Consider the following 13220-nt stretch of genomic DNA (forward strand, 5'->3'; position numbering starts at 1 on the left):
TGTCACTTAGAGAAGGATCTGAAATATTTTCCTTGAATTTGTTTTATTCTGGATTGCTGTATTTGATATTTTAATGTGTTGTAAACCACTTTGATATTTTTTTCTTTAAAACATAAAGTAGTATAGAAATAATAATAATGATAATAGAGTAATAAGCAATTTCATTGCAAAAAAGTGACTGGATATTCCATTGTGGTGACTGTAATCCAGGTTTAAGGTGCCATTTGGCGATTATCTTATATATCTGAGTTTCTTACACTGCCCCTGAGGAAATGCCTAATTTCTGTCACTGGTCAACACTGCTTCTTAGATCTTTATTCTCAGCATTCAAGTTAATCCAACTTAATGTGAAATAATCTTGTTACTTATACATAAAATTTTAGAACAGTTGACATCACGCCATTAGGCATCAGATATGCAAATCCTAATTTACAAATTGTTTTTCTTAATAACTGATACCATTTCCACGCAACTACTTCAGGCTCATTAGCATCTTGCCAGGTCGCCACCAGCGAATAGAAACTGTCCCAGGCGATTTGCAGCAGATTCCCTTTTTCAGTAATAATACTGCACTAGATGAACCTCAGGGTCCCTTCTAGCTCTGTGATTCTATGATATATATAGCTGTCATTGGACATGCTCAGCACACTACAAATGAAACTCTTTACCAATTATCGAGTCCATACCTTCCCACCACAAACCTCCACTCCTTATCATTTTTCTTGACCTGATCAACGCCAAATGTAGTCTCTGGAAAGAGATCATATCTCGTTCCATTTACTCAGTCGCAGGGCGTAGTGGGAAGAGAACTCTAATCAGCTGGTTGGCTTTGCTGCAAAATCTGCACCTCCCTTAAGAGAAAACAGCTTCTGTGTACAAGTTTATTTGAAGTACTATGCAGGATTGAATTTGGCATTTTATTTCATAACCAGAAGAGGCGCTTTACCGATATTCAGAGACCATCCCTTCTCTATGTAGCTGTGCCAAATGCTAACAGCACTTGCAAGCCTGGCTCAAATTAAAGAAGCAGAGGCAAAGAAAGGAAACAAGGAAGTTCTCTTGCAATATATTACACATTGTGCTGCAAAAAAGTACTATAGGTTAGAATCTGTGAAGGAGAACTAGGAAATGACAGCTCTTCTGCAACAGCGGTCATGATTTTTCTATTACATGTTCCTTTGGAGGTTAATAATTAGATGTATTTTTTTTTCAAGTCCGCAGCTATTTTTCTCCAAGTGTGTGTGCACTTTCACCTTTTCAATTTCGCAACTGCAGAATAGCTGGATTTTGAAAGCATACGTCAGCACCTGCTATCTCTGGGCAGCTGGCTGGGCCCAGGGAGAGAGCTTGCCCTGGGCCCCTCCTAGATCCCTTATTTCTGAGCAGTGGCAAGTGACTGGGAATAGCCACTCTTTAAATTTCCCACAATGCCTCCAGCCCAAGTTCACCCTGGGGCATTGTGGGAAATTATACAGGTGGCTTAATGCTCTTTGGATCACTGCCACTGTAGTCTCATTAAACCCACCAGGGCCACTGACAGAGAAGGGGGTTGACCAGAAGACACTTTGCCCAGTTTTAGAAAATCAGATAATATAAGCCCAGATGCCAAATGGTCCCTTAAACCAAGGTTAGGCTTGCCAAAACAAAATGCCTAGTTTCCATTTTAGGGCAAGACAGCTTTAAAGTCTTATTTTTCAAAAGATGGACTGACTGTGATTGATTCTCAGTTAAATATCCGGCTAGTTCAGATGACAACACTGAGCTCGGTTAAGAACTTAAAGAGGATCACTTGATCCAGCGCAGTCTGGATCAAGCCTATTCCTACCTCTTTTTCTGAATGGTGACACAGACGATTCCTAACGTAAGAATATTCTTCACAACTGTGAGCAGGGCAGTGGGGTGGAATAAAGGAAGACAAGTTACAACAATTAACTACAATGCTGTACACCGCTCCTGCTCAGGCTGCACGGAAAAATTTTGGTTTCTGAAATTCATTCTGACTGCGCAACTAAATGTAACTGGTAGATTTCTACAGGATGTGGTTTTAGTGTGTAAAATAGTCAAGTTCCAATGATTCCCCAGGCATGCACCTCCAGATGATGGAGATGTCAGGCGCCATCCTGCCACCCAGGCATCCTCATTAGGTTGCAAGTGGTCAAAAGCCAGGTGCCAAATGCACCTGGTGTTTGGCTAACCCTGACTTTGTCCAGCACTCCCAACGGGCCTTGTACCAAAGATCTCATTCCACACAACCCATGCAAAAGAAAGGTGTTTTAAAATTAATTTGTGTATCAGTAGATGGACCATTAAAGAAAAAATGATAGGCTAGCAATTTCTCAATTTACCGTATTTTTTGCTCTATAAGACTCACTTTTTCCCTCCTAAAAAGTAAGGGGAAATGTGTGTGCATCTTATGGAGCGAATGCAGGCTGCACAGCTATCCCAGAAGCCAGAACAGCAAGAGGGATCGCTGCTTTCGCTGTGCAGCAATTGCTCTTGCTGTTCTGGCTTCTGGGATTCAGAATAATTTTTTTCTTGCTTTCCTCCTCCAAAAACAAGGTGCGTCTTATGGTCTGTGCGTCTTATGGAGCGAAAAATACGGTGATTTTTAAAAGCTAGATTGCATGCATTTCTTCAGATGGAAAAATACAGAAATGCAAAAATACTGAGCCAGAGAACTGGTTAATCGAGCCCAGTATGATCTACTCTCTGCTGGCCATAGATCTTTGAAGATGCCAGAGTTTGACCCAGGGCGTTCTTCATGAGAAGTGTGTGCTCTGCCGCTGTGCTTCCTCTCTACACTACGCTTCCCACGCTATGCTTCCCCCACTTCTGCCTCTGGCCTGAAATCACATAAGGCAATCATGTGTGGTGGCCACATGCATTTTCGGTTCAATGCTTTAGTGCTAAACTAGGGGTTGTGAAGGAAACCATTTCAAGGACCAAAAGGGGGTGTACTTTCTTCAGGAGGGTAATTTTTTTAGCCATGGCTTTAATTTAACTCACCCATGCAGACTGTACGGCTGGCTGCTATCAAAAATTGCATGCCAGGAAAGGCAAGACTCGGGAGGTTTTGCTTAATGCAGTTGCTTCTAGGAAGTAAGAAGCTACTGTGGACCATTGAAAAACTTTGGTTCAGAATTCTGTGCAATTTTCCTCTATTTCCTGAGGAAGAATTTCATATCTATCACCAGTCTTAAGGGATACAATCTCTCTCTATATATACATAAAGATGCTCAGGGGCCCAATATAAATGCACAGGTTTGCATCATGCAAGTGCAAAATAACTTTGCTGTTAACAGTTCCACTTCAGAATGAAAATTAAAAAGCAATTTAAAACCATGGTATCAGAAAAGCCAGGCCTACAATGCAAACACTTGTGGTTTTTATTATTATTTTACAGCTGGAAAGGCAAATACTGTAGTGCTTAGATAATAAGGAATCCTTCGTCCCATGACCTCCTGTACAATATTTTACTATAATATTAACAGTGCAATTCCCATGCATGCTTACTCTGAAGCAAGTCCTCAGTACTCTGCGTTCAGTCTCAGGCACGTGTGAATAGCATTGAGGTAGAAGACTGAAAACTGTACAAAGAATGTTAAGTATAGGAATAAGCCCTATAAACACTTTTCTGTACATTCAGTTTTAGGATTGCTCATCAGTAAGGTATAAATTACTATGGACTGGAAGTACTATTGAGTTGACCTTCAACTTACAAGGGATTATGTTCCAGGAATCACGTGTAAAGCCAAAATTGTGTCTAGTCAAAACACACTCTCACTGCACCTCCAAACGCTCTCCCAAGGCTATACACAGTCTCCCAAGGTCAGCGCCATTTTTTCTTTCCTTGATGCCCGCCCCTTCTCATTTATCTATTTAGACCAAGTGCAAAAACCTAAATTTGCACAATTTAAATGCACAGAAGTTGCAAGCCGATTTTATATATACACACACGCACACACAAACTAAAGCGCTAATTAAACTATTCAAGAAAGGTATGACCTCTACTGCTTTTTAAATGCCTAGTCTAAAGGCATGCACTTACAAAAAAATTAACTGAATTCAACTGAGCACTGTCAGATATTTTCTATTTGTAAAACAAACTGCTAAGACTTGGGAGAACGGCGCGAATGTGGTGTCTACCAATGGATCTCCTACACAGAGCTTATACAAAGTAAAAAAGGTCAGCCTCCTGCTTCTAGATGATGATTACAACCTAACAAAGGAAGGTGAAGTAAATAAATGCAGGGGGGAAACCAGGGAGAACATGGATGCCAAATTCAATTTTTCAAAACGTTTTTTAAAAGAAGCATTTTCACAGCGTTTTTTATATGTGTGTAGATTTCACCTTAGTTACCAAAGAGATTGGAATGCTCCACACTATACAGTCATACCTCGGATTACAGACGCTTCGGGTTGCGTTTTTTCGGGTTACAGACCCGCCGAAACCCAGAAGTACCGGAACAGGTTACTTCCGGGTTTTGGCGGTCGCGCATGCGCAGAAACACTGCGGGTTGCAAACGCTGCGGGTTGCGAACGTGCCTCCCGCACGGATCATGTTCACAACCTGAACATCCACTGTACTGCACATGGAAGAAGTGGGTGGCCTGCGTTCTCCCTCTAGGGAGCCCCACGGTCCAAATTCTCCACATTGCCAAACCAGGTTTGTCAAGCAAGAGAAGGAAGTGGCGACTGCAGCCTCTCCGATTTCTCTTGCTTCTGCCCTCTCCCTGGGCAGAGTCACAGGGCACAATTCCCTGCCATGCTCCAGAGAGAGAGACAGCATGTGCACTCCTCCTCTGAGTGATGCACCAACCTTTACTACCACACCCCCACGAGAGGGGCAGGACATGAAAGCATGATAGTGGTCCCAACAAGCATCAGTTGACACTTAACTTATGAAACCCCATTTATTATTTTGTTCTCAATTCACCCTGCCCTTTTAAAACTCTTTGCAGTCAGAGGCTCCATCAAACTGCCTTAAGAACTACTCTAAATATATGTAGTGCCTCCAAATTCATAGCCGTTGTGCATGCTCCTTTCTGACAAGGTTTTGGGTTTTGTCAGCTAATTGTGTGTCTGAACTCCCCACCCCCGCCCCAAAGAGAGGTGCCTCCTCACACTGCCCCACAGGGGCCTGGGAAGCATCCCTTGGCCAGCGCCAGAGGTACCATTCCCCTGGGGAGCTTGCAGCCAGGACTGCTGCAACAAACAGCTGTGCAAGCCTTTGGGAGGCAGAGACGCAAGAGGGCATCAGAAGAGGGAGGGAAGGAAAGAGGGACAGAGGCCAGTGGTGCCCGCTGCACCCCTGACTATCATTCAAGGCTCCCCAGGGTTCCACGGCACAAGGGTTGAAAACCACTGCCAAGGAGCTCTGTTTTGCAAGTGGGATTCAACTGCACATTTGGGTTGCACAATTAAACTACAGCAAACCCACCCCCACCCCCACCCCATGGGCTTTTTGCAATAAGTGACAGGAAAATGCACCGGCAAGTGTGGGATAACAACTGCCTCATGCGGCAGGGCAAACAAATCAGAACAAATGGTCAGCAATGGGCTAACATCATCTAACCTCCCTGCAAACTTTGCACAAGGAAATCACAATCATGACTCAACAAACAGGTCATCCTGACGCCTCCCACCCAGTACAGAAGCAGAGTAATCTCTACTTTGATGGGTCTGTAAATGTTAATAACGCAAAAGTGGTGTGAAGGGGAAATTCTCCAGTAGGCTTTGCTGCGTATGCCTTTTGGGAACGCTGCCCCTTCCTTGAAATACAAGGAATGCTCCAAGGCTGCAGAGAAGGAGAGATCAGGGCAAGAAACCAACAAATATTGGTTCTGCAGAATCTGGGCAGATAAAAAGGAAAGGACATAGCCTAAGAGGAAGAGGCAGAAAAAGTTTTCAAGGAGACTTAGCTGTAGCTTTAACATGCATAGAAGTTGTCACTGTAACCTCCTATTAAATTTTATCTAGAAAACCAATCCCCACTTCACTGATAATGAATTGAGAATGCAGACTTTCACCACTCTGGTGGTGACGTGGATAAGAGACAAACGAATGTAGTCATGCTCAGCTTTATGCACCCATAATACACAAGGCGGGGAGGGAGAATGTACCCTGTTATCACTCAGACTGACAAGAGTACAAGAGGATTAATATGTGTTAAGCAATATTTAATTTCTCGGAAGAAGTGTCAGTGCTCAAAGTTCCTGGAGGAGGTGGGACTTCAGACTTCCCCAGCTCCAGGTATGTGGCAGCTGACTGGGGCTACTCAGTGACCATGGGAACCACACTCTGTATATGCTCTGGGATGCTGATTTAACCCATGCAGCTTGAACTTCTCAGGACACCTACAAGCGCATAGAATCACTGCACCGCAGAGTTGGAAGGGGGCATATATGGGATTAACATCACGCAAAATAAAATGTTTTCAAGCACGCAAAGAGCTTCACATGCGTTATGCAGCAGCGACCCTTCCATCAAGCACAGGGGTGCCAACTTGAATAAAATATTGGGGGTGCCCAGCTAACCTCAGCCCCACATAACAGATCACATGATGTGCTCCATGTACACCACTGGAATGGCAACGCCTACCAACTTTGGGAGGGGAGCCAGCCTCCTCAAATATTTTATTGGGGGCGGTCAAAGGGATCTCAGCCCCTAGGAGTTGGCTCAAGTGCCTAAAGTCAGCCAGTATCACCGCACGCACACCCCATTTCGCAGATGGGTAGACTGAGGCTGAGAGAAAGACATGAGTAGCAACCTAGGAAGTTCAGGGCAGAGGCAAGACTCAAAGCAAGGGGTCATTGCTGGAAACTGAGATATGAAAGCTAGGAGCTAAATGGCATAGGGAAACCCTGTCCTAATCCAACACTGTAACCACCGCGCAATGTGTGTTATATATTGGCTCCTTTCAGCTCTTGAATCAGTGTTTCTGTATTCAGCTGAAAGCTTCCTTTTGCTACTAAGCTCTCCCTGAATAACGTATAAATGTGAAGGCATCAGTGTTAGAAATGGAGATATGAAAGCTAGGAGCTAAACGGCACCTTATAAACCAAGGTTATGGGCACAACAATGGAATGTCTAGGCACACTTTTTTAATAACAAGCATACAAAGCTGAAAACGAACGAACTGCAGCTAAAATATTACGTTCATTTTTCACATGGTCTAGTCCTTCCCCTGCCCACCCCCCTAATATTCTTCAGAGGGTCTCTTCTCCAGTCTTTGGAGAGTAGCTAGAAGCAAGGAGGCAGAAAAAGGTCCTTTCCTTCCACTCTGTGGTTTTCATCAGAAATCTCAGACGCAGGGCTGCACCCAGAGCTCAGAAACTGCTCGCACTAATGAAATTCGCTGTTGCAAAATGCCACTAGAACAATGGGAATTTCAAAACTGCCTGCAGGAGTGGGGGAAGAGGGCGAAAAAGTTCCCACTGTGCTATCTACAATGTCTCCCTGTTTGTGAAAAGCTCTCCCTAGGAAGAGTTGGCTGGCACCTTCATTATACAGTGGTACCTCGGGTTAAGAACTTAATTCGTTCCGGCGGTCTGTTCTTAACCTGAAGCACCACTTTAGCTAATGGGGCCTCCCGCTGCCGCCGCCACGCGATTTCTGTTCTCGTTCTAAATCAAAGTTCTTAACTCGAGGTACTATTTCTGGGTTAGTGGAGTCTGTAACTGGAAACATCTGTAACATGATGCTTCTGTAACCCGAGGTACCACTGTACACCTTTAGGCACCAAGCAAAAATGTTCCTTTTTAACCAGGCCTTTGGCTGATTGACATTCAATGCCCTTTTAAAGTGTGATGGGGGGGGTATTTTTCTTATGCATTTTGTGTTTTCATATTGTGCTCTTTTCCTCGCGTATACAAAAGTAATGATCATCATCATCATCATCTCTTGGATTAGAGGAGAAGAGGGGCTCTTCTCCAGTCTTCGGAGAGTAGCTGGAAGCGGGGAGGCAGAAAAGGGTCCTCCTTTCCTTCCACTCTCAGGCGCAGGGCTGCTGCACCCACAGCTCAGAAACTGCTGGCGTTTCCGGTCGCTAAATGCGCCTGGAGCAACGCTCGTTTCGAACCCTGCGAGGGCTGCGCGTGTTGCGTTGCGCGCGGGCTCCCTCGCTCGCCTTGCCTTTCGGAAGAGAAGAGCCGGGGAGCCTCCTTCCTCCGCCGGCGTCCGAGGTGAGCGGCCAAAGGCGCCCAGCCGAGGACGAGCAGCAGCCGAGAGGCGGCTGAGGAAGCGCGGCCGCGAAAGAGGAACCGAGGCCGTAGAACGAGCCCGCTTCCGAAGGGAAAGGGAGAGATGGGAAAGGCCGCAAGGGACGCGCGCGCGCGCCTCTCCTCCCGGGGAGACTCTGCTTCCCTCACCCGCCTTACCTGCCGCCTTCGCCGGCCCACCAGCAGCGAGCGCCTCGCCGCCGCCGCCTCCTCCTCGCCTACTCCTCCGACTGCGCATGCGCCTTGGTGGCTCGCGATGCGTACCCAGCGGCGGCCGCCCAGAGCGGCGGCGCAGAGCGAGGGACGGAGTGCCGCCCCCTAGCGCTGGAGGACCGCCGCGTTTATGGTGGCGCAGCGGCCTTCGCGTAGCCTGAGGCGCTCCAAGACCGAGAGCGCTCCGAGGCAAGTGCAGAGCGCCGTGTCCCGGGCCGCATTGTCTCTCCCCCCCCCCCACCAAAAGAAAACCACCTCTGGTTATTGAGATTCTAATAAATCGACTTCGAGTACAATATAGCATTCTTTTTTATGTTCCCCTTTTTCTCCCCCCTCGTTTCGGCGGGGTTGCCATACGTCCAGAATTCCCGGGACTCAGTCGACGCCGCGGGCGGGAGCGGTGTCGGTTGTGCGTCCGGGAAAATCCGGGCGGATGGAACGCGCGTCGGTTTTCCTCATAAATAGCTCGGAAACGTCCAGTTCTTTTGAAATTTTGCCAAGGGGCGGGTGGGAGCAGCTCAACAATTTCGCCAATGAAATCTCAACAAAGATTTGCCAAAGATTTTCACTTTTGAAAATGGGTTTTCCAGAAGCAGGTTCATCATTGGGGTCTCTTAGTTTCGCCGTCAAATTAAACCCATTGTGCCCTTCTCTCTTTTTCCCCCCCTATAAATTTTATTTTCAGGTTTTTCCAAATGGACATCAACAATCGTCAAATAACGATTGCATACACAGTTGTCGTTGCTTAGACTTCCCTCCACCTTAGGGTCGCCACTCGCCATATTTCAAAAAGTGAAAAACCAGGACACTCCCAAACTATTTTTTACACAGACCCCAAAAAAGCGTGATTTCAAAAAATAATAATTGTTATTAAGTTTTTCAGTTTCACATTTTTGAATATTCATATAAACAACCTTAAAATATCAACAACTTTCTTCTTCTCTTTCTATTGTTCATTTTGCATAACATAAATTCCTGCATCTTTCGCATAAACTAAACCATTCAGTATTTTTAGATTGACTTGATTTTTTGATTGATCCAGGACAAAGCGCCACCTTTTGGATATTCTCCGCATACGTCAATTCCACCTTTGAAATCCTTATAAATGTCCGGAAAAATCCGGACGTATGCCCGCTGTACCGTATACAAACATTTGCCTCTTTCTTTGCTCCTTTTGTTTCTTACTCTTTGTATTTCTGCAAAAGTCACCTTTTTTAAATATATCTTTACTAATTTAAAATAAATACATTTATGAGAAAACAGACGTACATACAAGTAAACAAACATACAATCAAACAAACAAATAACAGAAAAATCAAACAAACCACCAAACTATAAGATACAAGAAGATTAATATAATTATCATCATATATACTCCTGATACTGAACACAATTATAAAACTTATAGAGAAGAAATTTAAAACTGACTTCCAATTAATCTCACTGTACTTTATCTATCCATTACTATTCCAAGGATTAAGGCTTTCTGGGAGATGATCTATAATGAAATGAAAAAGGTATTTAAATATACATTCCTGAAGAAACCAGAGGCCTTTCTCCTGGGCATGATCGGCCAATTGGTGCCAAAGAAGGACAGAACTTTCTTTATGTACGCTACAACAGCAGCAAGAATACTCATCGCTAAGTATTGGAAGACACAAGATTTACCCACCCGGGAAGAATGGCAGATGAAGTTGATGGACTATATGGAACTGGCGGAAATGACTGGCAGAATCCGAGACCAGGGAGAAAAGTCGGTGGAAGAAGATTGGAAGAAATTTAAAGACTATTTGCAGAAACATTGTAAAATTAATGAATGTTAAAATGATGTCTGATTGAAATCAAGCGGCCTTAGCGACAAGGTTAATAAGAATATGTAAAAATGGATCGATAACGGATGAAAATACAAAGTTATAATATGTTGAGATATGGAATTAAGATAAAAACAAAGAGGGTAAGGATTTGCTGGATTAACCATGTGAACGGGAATACAAAAAAGGGAGGTGTGAGGAGGTCGGGGAAATAAGTAAATGAAATGTAAGATATGAAAAGATTGATTTGTTTTTAACTATTTTTTATTTATTCTTTCTGTAGTTTGTATTTTTTTTATATTTTTTCTATGTATTTTTGTACTCTTTGTATTTTTCCTTTTTCCTCTTTTTTACTCTGTAACTTTTTTTTCTTTTTGTAAAACTTTAATAAATATCTTTTAAAATTTTTTTTAATTGTTTACCATTTTTTAAAAAAATAATCTGCATATCTCCCCCATTCTTTGTTGAAAGTTCTTCCTTCTTTAAAGGCGTTGTCCCCCCTCCCTCTTTTTGGCAATTATTAATTGACATTTTATTGGGAAAAAATCAAATATAAAGTAGTAAAGTGATACGAAAAGAAGAAAAAAGGGAAAAGAACAAAACACAGAACTGTGTAAAGGTGAGAGAAACATGATATGAATAGATACAAAAAATACCCTAACCTCTACATTCTTTTAAAAATTTCATATTATTAACCTAATAGTAATAGAAATATTAATAGTCTACTACATTTTGTATAAATTCATTCTACATATTGTTGTGTTTATGCAATACTGTAGCTGCAGCGTCTGCGCAAAAATCGTCAAAACGTCCGGGAAAATCTGGACGTAAGGCAGCCCATGATGGCAGTGCTGTTTTTGCTGACTTTCCATAAAAATAGCTCAAAAACAGTATTTTATTTTATTTTCTGCGACGTTGCCATAAAAGCTTGACAACTCTGGGCAAAACTTTAAAAAAGAGCTTAACAACTTTGCTAAAAAAGCTCCACTGTTTGAAATATGGCAGCCCTAACCTCTAAAGTTAGAGCCTCCAGATTGCACTGGATTTATGATACCCTCACCTCTAACTATTAGTCATGCTGGCTGGGTTGATAAGAACAGAAGTCCAACAAAATTTGGAAGGCCACAGATAAAAGCTGCAATCCTTTATTACATATTATTATTAATATTCTGTTGGGAGGCGCCCAGAGTGGCTGGGGAAACCTAGCCAGATATTATTATTATTATTATTATTATTATTATTATTATTATTATTTACCTGGCAGTAACTCCTGTTGTTCTCAGAAGGGCTTAGAGCAGCACGGAGAACACCTATAAAAATCCAGGGCTGCAGAATTTAATAAACTTGAGGGGGGGACTACGAAAAAGCTGCTAATTGTATGGTTTTTGCTGGGAGGACCTACTGTGCTGGCTTTGCTAAGATGGGTGACCTTGCAGTGGCATCTCTTGTTTCTAAAGAATTGGGGCGTGTTCTCATAGAAATGTCTATGGCGCAGAAAAAAACAGAATGACAGCCTGGAAGAAAGTTTCAAGAAATTGTATTGTTTATTATAAAGTAAGATATGATTGAGGGAAATGTTGGTTTCAATGTGAACATGGTTTTGGAAACTGTAATGATGTAAAATATAAATATTTTTTTAAAAAAATAAAGTTTCAAGAAATGCTATCGTTTATTGTAAGGTAAGGTACGATTGAGGGAATGGAATGTGGTTTTGGAAACTGTAATAATGAATTTTTAAAAATAAAATTTAAGTTTCAGGAAATTCCAGACCTACCTGCTGCTTCAGCTATTACGGTGACCAGAGGAGGCTGATCTCATGCTCAGCCTATCCTAGGCTTCCCCAACCTGCCACTCTCCAGATGTGTAGAACTACAACTCCTATCACCCCCAACGAGCATTCCCGGTTTTTCAGAGTCTCAGACTATCGTGCATTTAAAGCACACAGCTTTCCCTCAAAGAATCCGGGGAACCGCAATTCCTAGCACCCTTAGCAAACCACAGTTCCCGGGATTCTTTGGGGGGAGGAAGACAATCCTTTCTTCCGACTCTCATCTCCAGCTTGAGGAGACCCTGAACAACCACATATGGACTCAGCTACACAGCTGCCAATAAAATGTGTGTTGTAAGGTGCAATATACAAATGTGACACTAGATGGCGGCGGTGAGCTATGGCAAATTCAATGTGGTTTTCGAAACGTTTTGAGAAGAAGCATATTGACAGCATTTTTTATATGTGTGTAGATTCCACCTTAGTCAAGCCAGAGGCTGGAGCAGGGTTTCCCAAACTTGGGTCTCAGGCTGTTTTTGGACTATGACTCCTGTCATCCCTAGCTAGCAGGACCAGAGGTCAGGGGTGATGCGAATCATAGTCCAAAAACAGCTGGAGGCCCCAGTTTGGGAGAGCCTGAGCTAGAAGCAGTTTGCTGCCCTTCAAAACCCAGTTTCTAGGGTTTTGAGATGAGGGGGTGACATATTGGAAACCTATTGCCATAATAATAATAATAATAATAATAATAATAATAATAATAATAATTTATTTATTTATACCACGCCCATCTGGCTGGGCTTCCCCAGCCACTCTGGGTGGCTTTCAACAAAATATTAAAATACAGTAATGCATCAAACATTAAAAGCTTCCCTAAACAGGGCTGCCTTCAGATGTCTTCTAAAAATCTGGTAGTTATTGTTCTCTTTTACATCTGATGGGAGGGCGTTCCACAGGGCAGGTGCCACTACCGAGAAGGCCCTTTGCCTGGTTCCCTGTAACTTGGCTTCTTGCAGTGAGGGAACTGCCAGAAGGCCCTCGGCGCTGGACCTCAGTGTCTGGGCAGAACATTGGGGGTGGAAACACTCCTTCTCGAATGACCAGGCCAGGCATCCCCAAACTCGGCCCTCCAGATGTTTTGGGGCTATAACTCCCATCATCCCTAACTAACAGGACCAGTGGTCAGGGTTGATGGGAATTGTAGTCCCAAAA

The 13220-nt window shown here is 43.4% G+C and overlaps 1 protein-coding gene across 1 annotated transcript in view; it reads right to left on the reverse strand.

Moving 5' to 3' along the window:
- The window catches only part of FAM3C (FAM3 metabolism regulating signaling molecule C), a 37136-nt gene extending 28658 nt beyond the window's left edge, over nucleotides 1–8478 (reverse strand). Inside the window, exon 1 of the mRNA XM_081023863.1 lies at nucleotides 8379–8478. The gene's annotated coding sequence lies outside the window, so the exon portion shown is untranslated. The remainder of the gene's footprint in view (nucleotides 1–8378) is intronic.
- Nucleotides 8479–13220: the final 4742 nt, after the last annotated feature.

This window comes from Podarcis pityusensis (genome assembly GCF_964106645.2).
Source record: "Podarcis pityusensis genome assembly, chromosome: 10".
Lineage (NCBI taxonomy): Eukaryota > Metazoa > Chordata > Lepidosauria > Squamata > Lacertidae > Podarcis > Podarcis pityusensis.